At 36.9% G+C, this 20714-nt stretch overlaps 1 protein-coding gene and 1 non-coding gene across 7 annotated transcripts in view; both read left to right on the forward strand.

The window, feature by feature from the left end:
* The window catches only part of TMC1 (transmembrane channel like 1), a 314121-nt gene that overhangs the window by 25713 nt on the left and 267694 nt on the right, over positions 1 to 20714 (forward strand). The gene's annotated exons all lie outside the window — the stretch shown is intronic.
* LOC123616303 (U6 spliceosomal RNA) lies at positions 271 to 377 on the forward strand. The gene has a single exon (XR_006724291.2). It is a non-coding gene; the product is annotated as a U6 spliceosomal RNA (small nuclear RNA).

The following is a 20714-nucleotide window of genomic DNA, read 5'->3' on the forward strand; positions in this document are numbered from 1 at the left end:
CTGTTTTAGTACAGCCTGTGAGCTAAGAATGAAGTTTGAAACATTTTTAAATGATTGAAAAAAAATCAAAAGAAGAATGTTGTGTGACAGGTGAAAATTATATACAATTTAATTTTCATAAGTAAAAGACAACCTATGGAATGGGAGAAAATATTTGCAAACAATGTGACCAACAAGGACTTAATTTTCAAAACATACAAACAGCTCATACAGCTCAGTATAAAAACAAACAAAACCAAACCAAACAACCCAATCAAAAAATGTGCAGAAGTGCTCACTTCAGCAGCACATATACTAAAATTGGAACAATACAGAGGAGATTACCATGGCCCCTGCACAAGGATTACATGGAAATTCATGAAACGTTCCATATTTTGTGCCCTTCCCAACATCCTCATACCCTTTGCTGATTAACTGCCACACCCCTCAAAAAAGGAAAAAATAAGCAGAAGACCTAAACAAACATTTCTTCAAAGAAGACATACAGATGGCCGACAGGCATATGAAAATATGCTCACCACCACTAATTATTAGAGAAATGCAAATCGAAACTACAATGAGGTATCACCTCACACCAGTCAGAATGGTTATAATCAAAAAGTCTACAAATAAATGCTGGAGGGAGTGTGGAGAAAAAGGAACCCTCCTACAGTGTTGGTGAGAATGTATATTGGTGCAGTCACTACGGAGAGCAGTATGGAGGTTCTTCAGAAAACTAAAAATAAAGTCACCATATGATCCAGCAATCCCACTCCTGGGCATATATCTAGAAAAAGACAAAAACTCTAATTTGAAAAGATCCATGCACCCCAATGTTCATAGCAGCAATATGTACAATAGCCAAGACGTGGAAGCAACCTAGGTGTCCATCAACAGGTAAATGGATAAAGATGATGTGATATTTATACATTTATATGTACACACACACACACACACACACTCACACACACTCACACTGAAATATTACTCAGCTATAAAAAAGAATAAATAATGCCACTTGTAGCAACATGAATGGACCTAAAGATTATCACACTAAGTGAAGTAAGTCAGAGAAAGACAAGTATATGACATCACTTACATGTGGAATCTAAAAAAATGATACAAATGAACTTATTCACAAAACAGAAGACTCACAGACATAGAAAACAAATGTGGTTGCCAAAGTGGGAAGGAGGGGAGGGATAAATTAGGAGTTTGGGATTAACAGATACATGCTACTATGTATAAAATAGATAAACAACAAAGACCTACTGTATAGCACAGGGAACTACACCCAATATCTTAGATAACCTATAATAGAAAATACTCTGAAAAAGAATATATACATATATATGTATTACTGAATCACTTTGCTGTACACCGGAAACTAACACAACATTATAAATCGACTATATTTTAATTAGAAAAAAGAGATGTACTATGGACTAAATTGTGTACTCCCCAAATTCCTATATTGAAGCCCTAGCCCCAGTGTGGTGGCATTTGGAGTAGGGCTTTTGGGAGGTACTTAGGGTTTACATGAAGGCATGAAGATAGGCCCCTCATGATGGAATTAGTGCCCTTATAATAAGAGACGTCAGAGAGCTTGCTCTCTCTACCATATGAGAACACAGTGAGAAGGTGGCCATCTGCAAGTCAAGAAAAGAGCCTTCACCCATCCATGGTGGCACCCGGATCTGGGATTTCCATCCTCCAGAACTGTGGGAGAACAAGCATATGTCATTTAAGCCACTCAGCCTACAGTATTCTGTTGTGGTACCCTGAGCTGACTAAGACAGGATGTGAGAAGGACTTGGCCCAATGTTGCTGCCTCTGAAGACAAAGGAAGGGGACCATAAGCCAAGGAAAGCAGGTAACCTCTAGAGACTGGAAAAGGTAAGGAAACAAATTCTCCCCAGATCTTTCAGGAAGGAAGTCAGTCCTGATGACATCTTGACTTTAGCCCTATGAGGCCCATTTCAGACTTTCAACCTAGAGATCTGTAAGCTACTACATTTGTTGTTTTAAGCCATGAAGTTTGTGCTAATTTGATACAGAAACATTAGGAAACAAATACAGATAACAAGGATTAGATGGGCAGGGCTGAGCGCTTAATATTTCAACAAATTTAGATATATCAAAGTTCAGGCTACAGTTATTAAAATTAGAGATAAAGATGCTTTCAAAAATTTACTACCACGTGTCTTGTACCAAGCTTAAAGACTCCAGTAATTTTCTCTGTTGTTTGTATAAACTCAGGGCATGTATTTCAAACATTATTAACAGAATCTAATTGGTGTTTATATTTTAGAATTATTGAATAATTTGTAAGGATGAAATCAAGATTTTATTTGCAACTATATGCAGATTTCAGAGCAATAAATTGCCGTAATCTTGATATAATTAATTTCTAAAAGTCCTATCTTAGCCATAGTTCCTAAAAACAGAAAGGAAATAATTATATATAATTCAGTATTTGGTAAGTTGTAATAGCCATGCTTACTGTATGCTAAGGACATATAATTTTATTTAATTCTTCCAATCACCCTGTGAGGTCGCGGTTCTGTTTGTTTTACAGATAAAGGAAGTAAGGCACAGTGTCCAAAGTGGTGGAGATGGCAGTCTGATCCTGATGCTGTGATTTAAACCATTTCACACGCTGCTACAAGTACTGTAACTAATTTATGTTCTTAATTGTAGACTTAACATCTAGTAAGATAAAAAGATGAACAGAATTTTAAAAGGGAACATGAGGTCTTCAGGAAGATTCTAAAAGTATCTATGTCTCTGTCCATTGATGAATCTTTTTTGGTCTGAGATGGAGAAGATTCCTCAAACAGACTGGGATTAGAAAGTGTAAAGGCAGTGAACAAAGGTCTTCCTTTCCTTCTATAATCTATCTTGTCTTTTCTCAGAGGAACTTTAAGAAAAGGAGATTTATTCACTGGTTAAAATATGCTTTTGTTACCTGTCTCTCTTCTTCCTGCCACCCAGGATGAAGAAAGCAGTTTCTAGAGTTTGGTAATTGACTACAGGCCCTGTGGGTCACCCTGAAAGGAAGTACCAGTGTAATGGCAAGTTCACTAAAACAGGAGCCAGAAAATTTGGGACATAAAATTTAGTCTCTCCACTCTCAGTTTTCTCCCCTAGAAAATGGGCATACTTACACCTACTTTTCTGGATTTTTTTTTTTTTGAGGATTAAATAACAATATATTTAAAGCATTTAGCACAGAGTAGATACTCAATACTGTTAGGAAAATTATTTTCTTTTCCTTTTTCCCTCTCTCCTCCAGAGTCTTTTAATTATTTGCTTGTGTCCTAGACCCAGAGCTGCTACTTCCTAATTTTGCAGCCTAGGGCACATTTCTTAATCTCTGTGACTTCTTAATTTCTTTTATCTATAAAGTGAGGAACAAAAATATTAGCTTTGGCTGCTTATTTTTCCCCCTTTTCTTTTCTTTTCTTTTCTCCTTTTTTTTTTTTCAAATCTAAAGAAAATGCATCTATCGAGTTGATGAAGGAATTCTAGTTCCTTGGTAGTAAAATGGGAAAATCACCACCAACCGAGCTTATCTTCTAGTCTTGTCATGAGGTTCATTGAATCTCATTTGTTTATTCATTCAATAAACATTTATCAAATTTATACTACATATTGGTTAAGAAAACAGCATATAATTAAAATATGTTATTACTGGAGGGAGAAATATTCTTTTGAAATTTTTGCCTGATGGCCTGTTGTTTAAGTTTAAACTCTCAAGGGCAGCCCCCTCCCCCCCATTTCAAAAAATCACTGGAGTAGATTTAAATTAAATGAGATACTTACTTTCCCCACCAAATACGAAAATAAAATCTGTTAGTAGGCGAAGGCATTAAAATCAGAGACAGAAGGTGACATTTCTCATTTAAGAAGTTGAACATATAGAAAATCCACCTTTAACTTGATCTTATTATTTATATAGTTCTGGGGATACGCGTGGTACGTCACAAAGTGAAAGTAGGAATGACAAGATCCTTTCCCTGAGGAGCTTAGACCTAGAACATTGTTGAACAAGTTGACACAGCATAGCAGTGCAGTACATAAATAACTTGATATGATGGGAGAGGTCAGGTTAGGGCTGTGGGCTGAAGGTGCAGGAAATGAACCATTCACAGCTGGCAGGGTTGGGGCTGGGAAGACAGGAGGAAGAGTGTGTTCCAGATATCTCAGTAGGATGAAATAGTAAATGTGGGGCAAAAGGCTCACAGAGAGCCAAGTCAAGTGTGCCCACATACGAAGAGGTAGCTCAAAACGAATCTACTGGATGTAATTTCTTTTATCCCTTGCTATTTGCAAGTAGTCCTTGGAAATTTCTCTTCCCAACCTGCCTCAATGAACACACTGTTTTCTGCATGTTTGGTTTACAGGCTAAGGATGACAGTGGGCAGCTGGATATATATTTCTAGGGAGATACGGTCAATCTGATAGTAGAGACCATAGTGAAGAGGGGAGAGTCACAGTATATCTCGGTGTTGGCAACGAGTCAGTGATTGCTGTGGAAAAGGCAAAGGTATCTAAATTCCATGATTGTTCATGACATTGACCATGCCACCTTGTGTGCTGTTGGGGTTACCAGAACGGGCACTTCACCCTTTGCTTGTCTACACCAACCCCACTGTTGTGTGTTTGCCCTGCATAGCCAGGGTTGGTAGTTAAAAAATGGTGTCCTTTCCAATATGGCTCTAGCTCCTTTAATTTTCTCCTACTTTGAGTCATAATAATCATTGTAACAACTAATATTTGTTGAGTGCTTAGTCTTTGCCAGGCCCTGAAGCATTTCACATGTAATACCTCGTTTAGGCCTCACAACAAGTAGAGGTAGAAAAACTCCATTTTACAGGAATGTGAAGTGATTCACTCAAGGTCACTCGGCTAGTAAGTGGTAGGGGTGGGACTGGAAGCCAGATTTTCTTGCCTTGGCTCTCCTCTTAACCACCTCACCATTACTGCCTTCCAGGAGGCGTTATTAAAGCTAGGAGGGAGTGAAAGTGGGGGGAATTGGGATCGTAGAGTCAGTCGCCTCATAACATCATCCTCTCTTATCCTCCCTGTCCAGAAAGAATCCCCTGAATGTCATCTCTGACAAGCTGTCACTTTGCTTCTCCTCAGATGCTACCGGTGACCTGGAACTTGGTGCCACATGAGGCAGCCTACTCCATTTTTAGATAGCGCTAATTATTACCCAGTTACTCCATATTTTGAACATAAATAATTTCTCTCCCTAACTTCACCTACTTGTCCTAGTTCTATTTTCTGGAGCTCCACCAAATACGTCTTTTCTTTCTTCTGATGGACATACCTTTAAATATTTGAAGAACTGAGGGATTTTGAAACAGTTTCTTACTACACCACAACCTCCTTTTTCTACTTGCAGCAGAAATACAGTATTTTATTCTCTGAATGTGACAATCCTTTGTATTCATTTATGTGAGCAGTTTATTTGTGCCTATTAACACAGAAGGGCATGACTATGCATACGAAAGATTAGCTTTGTTTTAGTGTTTATTGGTTGGAACAGTCAGCACACCTCTATGCAGTCTTCATAATTTATCATTCAGGTTTCATTCATTCAGCATGCCAGCATTGTGCTTGGCTCAGGCCACATGCTGGTGTTTAACTGTGAATACAAATCATTTATCTCTTCACAATTTAAAAATAATGAGAGGAACATGTGATAGTGAAAAAATATTTTTGTGAAGATGGAGGGCTAAGATGGAGAGAAATAAAAGAACATGAAGTAGTTTTGGGTGTCATGAGGGAGGACCTTGGAAGAGGTGTAAGTCTCCTAGTGTAGGTCCCCAAGTGAAGGGTAAACATTAGAGACTTTTAAGGACAAACTGGTTGGTACCATCAAGGAGAATAACGAACAGAATAACTTTGGCAAAGATTCATGGTATTTCTAGTTCCCTCTGAGGAAGGATAAAGATTATAGACTATGATTATGAACAGATTATATAAAGATTATATACAGATGAATTTTTTTTTGGTTAAATTAGGCATAATAGCTGGTTATAGAAGTTGTGAGTTTGGCAGTTTATATAATATTGTAATTCTTGATAGAAATTTCTAGGAGGCCTGAGACCTCTGTGTTTTAGTGAAACACTTCAATTTTATAAAAAAAAAAAATTTCATCTTTAGAAAAGACTTGTTACTGGAACTGGTTCCCTTTTGCATGGCAAGAGGGGTCCTCCCCTTCCTCTGGTGTGTCCTGCTTTTGTGTATTGGAAGATGAACTGGCCCAGTATGGGTAGGCCACTAAACAGTCACATGGGTGTGGGGAGGACTCTTCCTCTTGAGAACTCAATTTCCTCATCTATGAAGTGTGAGAGTTAGACTATGGTTCTTTTCAGCTCTGAGGATTATTAAGTCCTTTCTTATTTTGATGTAGTGTTTCTTTGATATATAAAGGTTTAGTATGGATATAAGTGACTCATTTCCCCTTGTGACATCCATAATGTTATAGACTGAATTATTGGTTGCAATTCTTCATTTTCCTGATATGGTGGTATTATACATTCATACCCTTGCCAGGGCCTGAGGGTGGCCAAAGTGTTTTTCTCTGCTCCTTGTTTTTAGATTTGGTCATGTGACTTGCTTTAGCAGATGTGTTATAAAGCAAACACTTGAAACAGACTTGTGCCTGGCTTGGGTACTGGTCCAGGAAAGATGAGAGGAACTGAACCCAGACACAGACCAGACCTAGATAAAATCCAAAGCTTAGAGTCCAGCCTAAATCAGTTGAATCCCATGAGTGAAAAACAAATGCTTTATGTTTTTTGCTGCTGAGATTTTGTAGTTGTTTATTTTGCAGGGTTAATTTATCATGAAAGTAAAGCATATTCAATGTGTGACCTGACCTAAATCCTTGTTTTAATGGACTTCATGCACTCATTCATTTCAAATCTTATTAAATGTTTATATTCTTTTATTTATATTTATATTTTGTGTTTTATTTGTATCTGTTTTGGTCAAGGTCTTAATGTCCTTTAGTGGCCAATTTTTAAATTTGGTTTGGATTTTAATTTCACAGAGATGCCAATCATTAAAGATGATTTTGTCATTCAACCTATTTATTATACCTATGAATGCAACCCTAAACTCAGAGCTTAAATGACTCTTATTAATTCTGGTCAGCTACATGCATGCAGAATTTGGATTTAAAAATGCACACTGGGAGTCAGAGCCATTGAAGAATTTGGTCCCCCTGCCCCCAATATTGACTCCTAGTTCTCAACCATAGACATCATCTGCAGTGTTTAAATAGCTGGCATTTATATACTGCTGCCCAACATGGGGGGAAGGATTGTAGCACAGGAAAAGTGGTGGCAGCAGTCTTTGGGGGCTTAGGAGTCTTGAGAATTAACGGATTCTTTTCTACCATGCTGTGTTCCAAAATTAATCTGGTTTCTGCCTGCCATGAACTGACACAGATTGTTGCTTTATGGCTATTTAAGGCACAACATTTATCCTCCGCAATTAGGCTTCCCCTGCTTTTCCATTATAAGATCAAACAAAGTGATCCCCTGTTTATATCTTTGAAAGCTGTGAGCTGAGATGCCTGTTAGCCACATTATACTGACTTTTCTGCCTAACTGCAACCAGATCCTTTGGAATTTGATAGATTCACACTATATATCCAACACATCCTTATGATTGCTTAGGAAAGGTGAATAAAATTTAAAATAATCTCATATAACTCAAATAAAACCCATGCTGTGATTATGCATAGTTCTATTAGAAGAATTCAGTTTCATTGCATTTATTATGTTATCTGATAATTTTCCCTTGTTAATATTCCTCAAGCTTTCCAAGCTTGAGCTCAGAACATTTATTCTGTAAACTCTTTATGGTAGAGATGACAAAAAGTAATTGGTGAAATTAATCAAGGAAAAGGTATTTCAGTAAAGCATAGATTTTGAATTTGTGTTTTCTTTTATGATGAGAAAGGGATTTTCATTCTGTAGGCGTTGGTGGTAAAAGTCTACCAAGTATGATGCTACATTCTTGCGTATTACAAGTAGAAGGCAGAAGAGGAGAGAATCACTTAATTCTCCTTAGGGGGCACAGGAATACTTGCTCAAATCATCTTGGGATTCATACATTTTGAGTGTGACTATTTCAATAGTACCTGTTATTGCAATGATGCAGCAAATGTTTTAGTCAAATAATGCAACAACAAAAATAAAACCTGGCCTGGTGGAAATGAGGTTATAGCATGGAATCTTCAAAACTTGTTTTATTAAGCACTCTCACATACATTATTGCATTTATTTCTCAAAATAATCCCATGATTATAGTTTTTATTATGCCCATATATCAAACATCATGCTCATGTATAGATACATCTTGCAATTAATCTTTGCTTCATATCTGTATATCTTCTGTCCTTAGATCAGAATTACTTAGAGGACAAATCTTTAGGTTTCAAATTTTTATATATCTCCATTATAGTGCCTTTAACAATATGATGATGAAGAGATTCTAGCTCAAAGGTTAAGGGATTTGCCAAGGATCCCACAGCTGGTCAATTGCAGACTCAGAGGTTCAAGCACTTGTCTAGGCTAATAGTCTTTCTATTCTAGGATAACTGCTTCTCTATGATACTTATAGACTCTTATAGCCTTAATACATTCTGCTTAGTATTTTATTTAATTTTTTGTATGTTATGCTACATGATTTATATTATTCATGTATATAGCTGTTTTAGTAATTTGACCTGAAGATGTTAGTAGTGTTAACACCCTACTAACATTTTCTCCTTGAGTAGACACCGAGTGAGGATATAAAGGAAACAAAACAAGATCTTGAACCCTTAGGATCTTCCTATCAGAGTTAGGAAATTTGGCATACAGACAAGAAGTAAAGAAGATTTCCTATTAATTCCTATGTGTCTGATCTTTTGGCCTCACTGTTATGAAGAGTCTCAGTATTATTATGTAACTATGACCCAAACAAGATTCCTTTATTTTCTCTTTACAACTTCTTCAAAACTAGGGTTTTCGGGATATCACTGTGCATGCTCTTGGAGCTCCCAGCCATTGTGTTATGGGAGATTGAGTGACGGAACCCCTCAAATCCTGATAGTTTTGCCAGTGAAGATCTTTCCCTAAAATCTGCAAAGAAAAGCAATGGGAAAGATTTTCTAATCTTTTGGCTCTCATTCCTCTCCTAAGTGGGGAACTGAATCATTCTAAGTAGTGTATAAAATTAATTACAGTTGGAAGAATGTTGCCAAGAGTGTGCATTCCCAGAGATTGGAGGGGTGAGTGGGAATTACCCTCCAGCCACAGTCATTTTTCCATGAATGTGTTTAGAAAATACCCATGACCCGTTTTTGTTTTCTCTCCCCAGCATGGCCTTTGTGTGGGACCCAAGGAAATTGACTTTACCGAGTCTGAATTTTCCTTTAAATTATGCATCTATAAATGCTGATAGATGTCATTCTATACCAGTGTTGCATATGAGATCCTGATAACAGATAATATCTAATTTAAAGTCCATTTATACTTATTTCAAAAGCATTCTCTTTGTGGTTTTTTTAAATAGCAATTTCTCCTAGTAGGTTTAAGCCTTTGCTGAGATAGGGAGAGGGAGAAGGAGAAGGAGAAGGAGGGAGGGAGGAGAGAGAGAGAGAGGCACAATGGAGGAATTATTCTTAATTGTATGTTACTTATTTATCTGTTAATTATCTGTCAACAAGTAAATCTAAGAATTAAGAGTCCTTGTCAACAAAAGATTATGTGAAAATGAAGTGAAATCATCTTTGAAAATATATATGTCCAGCATGGTATAGGATTCAATTTATTGACATTTGATCTACACCTAACACCTTAAGAATACCTATCATGTAAACATACTTGCTGATAAAGGTTTAGACTTTTGAAGCTGAAAGACACTACAGAAAATTATAACATTTAAAGAATACTTAATGTTGTTGGAATAAGAATGGAAAACTTTCAGTATGTGCTTCCCACTTGGTCAGTGTCTTATCCAAAAGGGTGTGGTATGGTCCAGGGGTTATGAGCCTGGGCTCTGAGCCAGCCTGCTTGGTTTGTTTTCTAGTTTTGCTCCTTTTACTAGCTGTGTCACTTTGCTCAACTCGCTTAACTCCCCTTGCCTTGGTAAAATAGAGATCTCAATAACTACACTATAGGGTTATTCTGATGATTTTTAAAAGTAATGCATGTAGCCGAAAAGAGAAAGAAAGATGCCTTATGATATCAGTTATATGAGGAATCTAATAGAAGAGGACACAAATGAATTACTTATTATTTGTAACTTAGATGATTGATTTATTGAATATGTGTAAGTACATATGACTGTCCTTTATGATTGGATACTGAATTCTGTTGATTCTTATTTTGTGGTTGGCTTTATTCCTTTGATAACTATGTAAGTTTAAAAAGCTAAAGCTCTAAACTGTTCTTAGAAACACTGAACAGTACATATATATATATATATATATATATAAATAAATAAATTAAAAAATATGTGCTGTATATTGTATATATGCATTTACATGCAATATATTATATATGTGCAGTCAAGTTGTAACAATGCTAACTAATAAAACTGAAAAACGAAAAAAAAAGTAATGCATGTAGAACATTTAGAACAATGCTTGACATAGCATAATTGCCCAATAAATACTGTCCATTTTATATATTTATATAATAGAAATATTTGGTCTCCAAAAGGTCAGTGGTCTTTGCCTTTTTGTTTACTGATATATATTAGGTGCTTAGAACCATGACTGGCACACAGTGGGCGTTAATAAATCTGTTCAATGAAGATCTGTCCAATAGTTTGTAGAGGAGCAGGAGTCCAAATAATATGATCAGCATCACCAGTGTTATGAGTTGAATTGTGTCTCCAAAAAGGATATGTTGAAGTCCTAACTCCCAGTACCTCAGAAGGTGACTTTATTTGGAAATAGCTGTTTCAGGTATAATTAGTTAAGATGGCGCCACACCAGATTAGGATGGGCCCCAATACAATGTTGACTGTGTCCTTATAAGATGAGGGAAATTTGGACATAGATATGCAAGAGAGAACACCATGTGAAGACATAGTAGAGATTGGAACGATGGAGTTGCCAGCTAAGGATTGATAACCAATACAAGAAGCTAGGAAGAGGCAAGAAAGGATTCTACCCAGACTCTCAGGGGGAGTGTGGCCCTGCTGACACCTTGATTTTGGACTTCTGACCTCTAGAACTGTAAAAGAATAAATTTATGTTGTTTTAAGCCCCTCAATTTGTAGTACTACATTATGGCAGCCTCGGAAACTAATATACTTGGTTATATAGAAATGTCAACTATAGTTTGTTCTTATAATTCTTCTCTGAACTTCACAGTGTTCCTTTCCCTGATTTGTTCTATGCTTACCTGATTGAAACAATAAATAGGACCTTGCCTTAAGTGAGCAGCAGTAACCTTTGAAATTAGTGAGTTGAGAAGAGTAACTGTCATTGGCAGTACTCTTCACAAGATCAAATGAATTTTCTCTTTCGCCACCTTTTATCCATCAACTAGAAAAAGAAGGGTATACTTGTCCCACTGTCTATATAGCAAGAGAGCCAATATCCTGAAGAAGTCTTTCAGAAATGACTATTACCTTTTATGCCCAATTGACAGAAGAGGGCTACTATCCTGACAATCTTGCAGAAGCATGATATGCCTTTCAAAATAATAGAAGTTACCGTTTTGGACAGTGAATTCCTTTTTTTATAGATTTGTTAAAATATTGGCATTTACAAAAGGAGTAAAGAATGTGGTAGATCATCATTGTTAATGTCATTGATTTGTACCTACACTGCATATCACATGCTGATACAAAAGAGATGTAGTTATGGGTAGGCAAAGTGTATCTGAACACTATTAGTCTTTAATATGTGATAGTTTTTTTTCCTCTGAAGTAATATCAAAAAGGATTTCATTGCACTTCATTTTAGGAATAGAATTGTGATGGATTGGACAAGTGCTGGGCTGAAGTTTTTGTTTTCCATTTTAAATAACTTTTATTCAATTTCTCCCATGTGCCAGCTGCTTCCACAAATGCCATTTTTGCTGCAAAATCTATGAAAAAAGCATTTGCTATGCAAATTAATAATATAAAAAGAAATGCAGGGAAAATATTTACTTCTCTACCAGGGAGCAAATTATGCTCATATTACTGTAAAAAAATTATGTTTCTTTAAATATAATTAAAATTCAGAAATCAGTATTTTGGGCTGTTCTTCCCCTAGTTAGTCATAATTATTGGGATTGGACTTTAACAGATAATCATTGGGGGAAGTGAAGTTGTTTTATAGTGATACACATGATAAATGTGGATGTGTTCCAAGCATAGGTTGAAGCCCAAGTTCTATCACTTACTAGCCAAGCCTCATTTACCTATCTATAAGACTGGAATAATATACCTACTTCCAGGGTTATTGTCAGGACTATGGTGCATAATATATACAAAAACCAATCTGTAAGGTGATATGCAAGTGGGTTTTTTTTAATAAAAAAATTATGTAATTTAATTAATTTATTTTATTTTTATTTATTTTTATTTTTAAATTTATTTTTATTATTTTTATTTTTATTTAAAAAATTTTTTTAGATACGCAAGTGTTAGGTATTATTAACAATCTAAGATTTAAAATACCACCACCTTGGAACTTGTTGTTTAAATCAAATGTTTCTTATACATCTTTGAATCCTTTTTACAGGTTGAATATGTACCAAGTATGCTTCATTGAGCATGGGGTTGCCTATCAACTTAAGTGTCTCTGTCTGGGAGGACCTTTTAGAAAGAAGGGAGGAACAGTGCATGTAGATTTTTAGACTAATACTAGCATAATCACATTTGGTAATAATAGAAGATAATAGAAAAACAGAAAGAATAAGATATTACAAGGACTTGTTCTAAATCTATTTTGCCTCAGTTCCCCAAGGGCTTTACAATGTTATTTTCTCCCATTTTCTTCTTTGCAATTGGGAGATGAGGTCCAGGCCTTCACTACACAAGGGATTGCAGTGCTGAGTGGGACAGGAAGGGCTATGGAATTACAGTTAAATCCAGCTGTTTTGGGTCAGACATCTGCTATGAGAAGCAGTAACGTAGAGTGGTTAAGCCTGTGGGCTCTGGATGTAGACTGTCTGGAATCAGATTGCATCTTCTATGTTGGGCAAATTACCCTAAGACTCAATTTCTTTACCTGTAAAATGGGAATGATGTAGCATCTTCTTCCTAGGATAAAAGTAAGCTTTAAGTAACAGATAGAACTGACTTTTCAAACTTTAATATGCACCTGAGTCATCTGGGGATCCTGTTAAAATGCAGATTCTGATTTATTAGGTCTGGGTGGGGCCTGAGAATCCACACGTGTGACAAGCTCCTGGGTGATGCCTGTGCTGCACCACATTTTCGGTACCGAGGATGTAAAGCATATAGAATGGTTCCTGGCAAATCGTAAACCCTCAGTATATGTTGGCTGTTATCCATATGACACTGCACTATATATTTTCACAAATGTTATTACGGCTGATTTTGTAACAACTTTACATTAGGTGGTATTATGTCTCCATTTCCCAACTGAGGAGACAAGTCTAGAAAAATTGATAAGAAATTGTCGACGTTGTATTTGAACTCGGCTTTCTTGATTCTAAGTACTGTCCTCGTTTCTACACTTGAAATTTTTCCTAATTCTGGATTCGGGAAAAAAACCAAAACAAACCAGTTGGCCTAAAACTTTACTTTGCTGGTATCTGATGCTGGAGCAGGAAGGCTTCTCTCCTTTCTAGGTGGCAAGAGAAATCCATAGAGATTGAAATGACTTTCAGGTACATTAATGATTTTCATTTTTTAAATATATCAAAATTTTTTTCTGATTATATTTGTGAAGAAAAATAAGCAATACAGGTTAGTATTAAAAATAAACTAGATATCCTCCATCAAAAATCTCATTGCCTAGAGGCAACAATAATGTATATTTTATTTTATGAGAGCCTGTTGTTCAGGCTGTCATCCTGCTGTGAGGCGTGAGTGTGATAGTTATATAATTAGCTATATATATGTGTATATATATGTGTATATATGTGTATATATGTGTATGTATGTGTGTATATATGTATATATATGTCTATTCTCTATATACAAATGTAGATTATGTATTAGTTTTAGTTTTCATGTATTAGTTATTAGTTTTCTATTGCTATGTAATCAATTCTCAGAACTCTTGTGGTCTCAGCTGGATTTTTTTCACAAGGTCTCACAAGGCTGCAGTTAAGTTGTCAACCAGGCTGGGCTCTTATCTGAAAGATCTAGGGAAAAATCTGCTTCCAAGCTCTTTCAGGTTTTAGTGTAATTAATTTTCTTGCAGATAAGACTAAGGTCTTTGCTTTCTTGTTGGCTGTTAGTTGGGGGTCATTCCTAGCTCTTGGAGGCTACATCACATCCTTTCCATGTGATCCCCTCCATCTTCAAGCCACTAAGGGCACTTTGAGAACTCCTCGTGCTTTGAATTTCTGAGTTCCCCTTCTGCCACCAGCTCTGCTATTAAAGGGCTCCTGTGATTAGGTCAGGCCCAACTGGATAATCTCCCTTTTGATTAACTCAAAGTCAGCTGGTTAGTAATCTTCATTATGTCAGTGAAATCCCTTTTTCTATGTAATGTAGCATGGTCATGGATAAAACAGCAGGGACAGAGATCCTGGGGTACAGCTTAGAATTCTGCCATCTTTTTTTACATGAAATTAGCCAATATTTATTCTTCTGCAACCCTTTGTTCTCTTCCATGAAAGCTGTGAAGATTTTCTCAGTAAATATAGCTATAACCTGAACCTTTAAATAACTGAATAATATTCTTTTTAAAGTATATATCAAAATTTAATAATTTCTCTATTGATGAATGTTTAGATTGTTTCCATTAAAAACATTTTTTAAAATTTTTATACAATTTTTGAAGGTTACTTTCCATTTACAGTTATTACAAAATATTAGCTATATTCCCTGTGTTGTACAATATATCCTTGCACCCATCTTATACCCAGTAGTTTGTACCTCCCACTCCCTCACTCCTTTCACCCCTTTGTTGCCCCTCCCACCTCCCTACTGGTCACCACTAATTAGTTCTCTGTATGTATGAGTTTGCTTCTTTTTTGTTCTATTTTCTAGTTCGTTGTATTTTTAAAATTCTGTCTGACTTACTTCACTTAGCATAATGACCTCCAAGTCCATTCATGTTGCTGCAAATGGCAAAATTTTATTCTTTTTTTATGGCTGAGTAGTATTCCATTGTGTGTGTGTGGGTGTGGGTGTGTGTGTGGGTGTGTACCACATCTTCTTTATCCATTTATCTGTTGACGGACACTTAGATTGTTTCCATGTTTTAGTGATTGTAAATAATGCTGCTATGAACACTGGGATCCACTGGTGTTTTGGGGTTTTTTTGGATATATACCCAGGAATGGAATTGCTGGGTCATGTGGTAGTTCTATTTTTAGTCTTTTAAGAAACCTCCAATACTGTTTACATTCCCACCAACAGTGTACAAAGGTTCCCTTTTCTCCACATCCTTGCCAACATTTGTTATTCATAGACTTTTTGATGATAGCTATTTTGACAGATGGGTGGTGAAATCTCATTGTGGTTTTGATTTGCATTTCCCTGATGATTAGCGATGTTAAGCATCTTTTCATGCGCCTGTTGGCCATCTGCATTCCTTCTTTGGGAAGATGTTTATTCAGTTCCTCTGCCCCTTTTTTAATTGAGTTGTTTGGTTTTTTTTTTTGATGTTGAATTATATGAGCTGTTTATATATGTTGGATATTAATCCCTTATTGGTCATATCATTTGCATGTATTTTCTCCATGTTTCCTTTTTTTAATTATAAACACTGCTGTCATATAAACATTAATGCTGAGTCTTGACTAATTATCTAAAGATAAATTGTTAGTTGTGAAATTGCTGATCAAATAGTATACACATTTAACATATTGATATATGTTTCCAGTCTCTCTTCTGGAAAAGTTGCATCAATTTATATTCCTATTAACATTAATGGCTTATTAAATTGCTTGCTTCTGTACACCTTTGCCAACCCTGAATTGCAACAATTCTTTTATAATTGCTGATCTTGTGAAAAGGCATATTTTATTCTCTTTATTTACTCTCCCTTGATTGTTAGTGAAGTTGAACATCATTCTCTGTGTTTATTTTCCACATATGTTGCTTCCTTTGAGAACGGTCATTTCATTTCCTCTATCAATCGGCACTCTTGGTTACAAGCAACAGTAGCCAATTCTGGTTAATCTAGATAGAAATGGATTTTGCTGGAAGGATATGGGGTAGTGTACAGAATCAGTGAGATCGTTGGAGAAACAGGATTGGTAAAGGAGGGCTGGGCAGTGGGGAATGCAATAAATCTAACACCATAGAACAGGACATTTGATACGCTGTCACTGGCATCTTCTACACAACCCACTGTCAGTATTTTGGGACTCTCAATACTACTGTAAGTAAATTCTCAAATTCACCTTTGTCTTTGCATAATTCTCAAGATTCAAAGTCCCAGCACCTGATTGACTGAGCCTAGGTCACATGCCTGAACTATAGTAATCAGTGGGGTAAGAACAGTATTATTTGGCCCCTTTGGATTCTGTAGTAAAAAGGGGTTCTTATTCTCCACGAGTACTTATCTGCATTAGATGGGCATTTAGATGCTGAGTAGCCCCCCAAAAGGACAAATGTCCTTTCTTCATTTTTTCAATTGCAATTTTTTCTTATTTATTAAAACCATTTTTACATTAGAAGTATTAATACTTTGCCACATGTGTTGCAGATTTTTTTCCTTTTAGTTTTCCTTTTTCAATCATTGTTACAAAGTAACCTTTTAAGAAAAATGACCCCAACTAGTTCTTTCCTCAGAATCTGATACAATTGATATATTATTGTTTCTCAAACAAACCTTACTGTCATTACCACTGTCCATTTAAGTGGAGAGTCTATATGTGGAGGAAGTTGGTTTGTTATACTGAGACATCTTTGCCTATTCTCTATTTCATATCAAGTGATAGAAAATTCACCCAAGGGGGAGGATATAGCTCAAGTGGTAGAGCACATGCTTAGCATGCATGAGGTCCTGGGTTCAATCCCCAGTACCTCCATTAAAAAAAATAGTAAGTAGACCTAGTTACCTAACCCCTGCAAATAAAAGCAAAAAAAGCCCTGTGTTTAAAAAAAAAAAAAAGAAAGAAAAGAAAATTCACCCAGATTTCTTCTTGGGAAGTTAATAATGATAGTTGAACAAAAGAAGATGGGCCATTCGAGCTTGTGCATTCTCACATGTTGAGTTACTCCTAAACTCCTGAAGCCTGCTACATCCCCATGATCGGAAGAGCTAGGACCCATGGTGGCCATGTGGCTACTGAGTGATTTCTTGTTGGAACCTGCTTTCTTATAATAAAGCTTAAAACAGAGATGCAATAAGGCTCTATAATAGAGATGGTTGGTGTGTGTGGCTTTTCCTAGTGTAGTTTAGGACTTTCAACATTTGTAAACCTCTTACTACTTAAATAATTCAAAGAAATGGTGAAATAACATGGATAATTCTTTTAAATGTCTCCTGTAATAGGTATTCTTTGATAGTCAGTTTCAGAATTTGTTAGGCATTGTGTCTGCTAAAAAAAAGTTTTTCCTCAATGCATACCTGAACCTGCTTCTGCTTAACTAGTTCCCTCTTGCTCCAAGGAAAATCCCTTATTTCTTGCTAGAGGGACCAACAGTTCTAACTAACTAGCCTTCTCCATATGGACTTAAAGTTCTTCCTTCTCCTGAAAGCCTCGGTATGAGTATTTGCAAAACTCTGGAGAGATGTACTTGAACCTTAAATATGCCTTAGATGAAGAAATGGGTGTAATGCCAAAAGAAATTAACTCCCATATTATAAAGCCAGGAGGACAGGCTGGGATCATAAAGAGAATCAGAATATGTTTTCCAAATGACTCAGTGGGCAGATAAATCCATATTTCCATATCAGTACTTTCCAGAGCTCATGGAGAAAAATAAATAATTGTTCCAGGATAACGTGGTTTTCCAAATTTACTACTTATGATGAAAGTCTGTAAGTAGTCCCCATTGGTGCTTCAAAAAACTCCTGAGTGCATTCTCATCAGCTTTATTCTAAACTCCTAGGGCACAGTAATATTTTCTTCTCTATTTTTGTCAGGAGATACACATGAGTAGAAAATTCCCCCTCTGCTATTTTTTTCTGAATTGGAAAAATAAATGTCTCAATGCTGGATGAACAATTTGAACAGACTTCTCTTCACCAGTGGGTTGACCTCTCACATACTAAGCTACAGTTCCCTGTTGAGCTCTATACTGATGAAATATAAGAGAAGGGCCGTCAATGTGTACCCAATAGACAATTTGAAAATAGGTGTCTAGTGAACCTAGGCTCATATAGGCAAAAACTGGATTTGTCTTTCTAAGGGATTGTAAGTGAAATACTGTTTAAGAGATGAAGTCCCCTGGAGGTGGTATGTGGATGTGCGAGTGTGAATGGGGGTGTGTGTGTGTGTGTGTGTCTGTGTATAGAATTTTTCATGCTATGAATTAATTCTGGAATGATTTCTCTTCTCAGAGTTACTGTGGGTCCATTCTCCTACATATGGGGAATAATTGAACTCTTTGTTCAGTTGATTATTTCCCCTGAGAAAATGAGGCTGGAGAGGTGGAGGAGTAACTTCGGAAGGAATTCACAAAAGCAGGCTAGAGGAAACTTAATTTTAGTTGTGAAAACAAGCAGAACTCAGCTGCCCTCCATGTAACAAGTTAGGAAAGGTGACCCCTGGCACAGTTACAAGTGTGTTCTCTGCTGGAGCAGCTGTGCTGATGCTCTGGGTTAGCTGCAAGAGGTTATATAATGAAGATCGGAGAGGAATGGCACATTTGATTGGTCTTTGGCTGTTTATTTGTTTTTTTTTTAAATCAACCAAAGCCAAAATGATTTTCTGTGGACCAAGTATGGTATCATCCAAACTTCTTGTCTGCTTGTCTCCTTTGCCCCATTTCAGAACATATTTTTACCATACATTTCCCATAAAATTGTCCATTTACACGGGCCTGCTTTTGGCATTTCATTTTTGTGCCCCTCGTCCAGATCCCTTCCTGTCCTTTAGCTCAGTCACTCTTTCCTCTCCCATTGCCTTTATTATCTCCTCTTTCTCCTGCCTCTTTTCCCACTTGATGTTTTTCTCTCCTCAGTTGTTCCCACTTTTCTATTCTTCAGTGTTACTGTATTCTTTTCCCAACGAAATAAAAAAATTTGGAACTTATTTACTCCAAATATTGTTTTTCTGGAATGAATCTCAACTTAATAGTTATCAAAGTGTTTAGATAATGGGATGAAGTATCAAAGTGGAAATCTCGGGGGAGACGGGCTGGAGTTCTGGGGGACTTCCACATGTCCTACAGTCCTGCTTCCTTTGTCCTTCATATAATTTCTTGAAACAGTAGCAATGTAGCTTTGCGAAGCACTTTGCCTTTTCTTTCAGGGCCTTGGAGTGTTCAGGAAGGAAGCATGTGAATCACAAATCCTGGAACTAGGTCTCAGGAAGCAGCCAAACTGAACCACGCAGACCCAAAGAACCAGGAGAGGGCTGGCTGCTGAAACAGGGTTCTTATTTAGCTCTACAGAAATCTGGGTGTAAAGATAGTAGCCTTTTCATCTTATGAATTCCTTTGTCTGCTCTCCTAAAGGACATCATTCATGTGTTCATTCATTCAGCAAGTATTTGCTGAGCATGCACTGGGCACACTTTAATGTGCAGACTGTGCCCTCATCTTGAGAATGGCCTAGAGAGAAAGTCAGATGAAAAGACCACTACAAGGCAGCACCAGACCCCAGAACTTCTGCTGCAGAGATGGAAAAATGTGCCTTTGAATTCAAATTGTGTTTGAAGTTTTTCTCAGCTTAGAGGGAGTCAACAAGGTTGTAGAGCCACAATAGAAGTGGATGGGAAACAAAGGGGGAGGGAGATGCTGACTCATTCCCTCGAGCTGGCAAAGTATACAGTACACACCAGACAATGGGGAGAAACCATCCATCCTCCCGTGGAAATCAGTGAACCAAAGTGGGGCTGGGTAGACACCCCCACCTCCCTCCTGTGCCTACTCTGGATCTCAGTCTCTTTGTATTCACCAAGGCTCTATACATTGGGACCTTTATGGTCAGCTCCTCCCACTCTTTCTGAGATAATAAAACCAGGGGAGAAATACTGGGACAAGTTCCAGCTTGTTTTGTTCTGTGAATGCTGTGGGAGTACTTGGGGCATTTGGAAGTTTATAGAAGTTGAGTGCAAAGTGTGGAGAACTGGACTCGGAAAGGAGATGAGGCAGGGCAGGTGATTGCTGCTTTTTCTTATAAGCTCTTCTGTATTATATGAATTTCTAAAATTATCTGTATGAATTACTTTGATAAGCTAATAAAATACTTATTTTTAAAACGAGTAAGAGTAGGATGGAGTTAGTCTTGGGGCATGCAGGGCAGTGGGAGGGAATGCATGAGTAATAATCACTTTGGAGAAAGGCTGATTTCATGCCTGATTTGGCTCTTTTATGATGCTACTGCTATGCTGGCGAGCTGAGCTGGGCCTGCATAAAAGGAATGATTGCTCACTATTCCTGGATTTGGTTCTACACAG

The sequence above is a fragment of the Camelus bactrianus genome, chromosome 4 (assembly GCF_048773025.1).
Source record: "Camelus bactrianus isolate YW-2024 breed Bactrian camel chromosome 4, ASM4877302v1, whole genome shotgun sequence".
NCBI lineage: Eukaryota > Metazoa > Chordata > Mammalia > Artiodactyla > Camelidae > Camelus > Camelus bactrianus.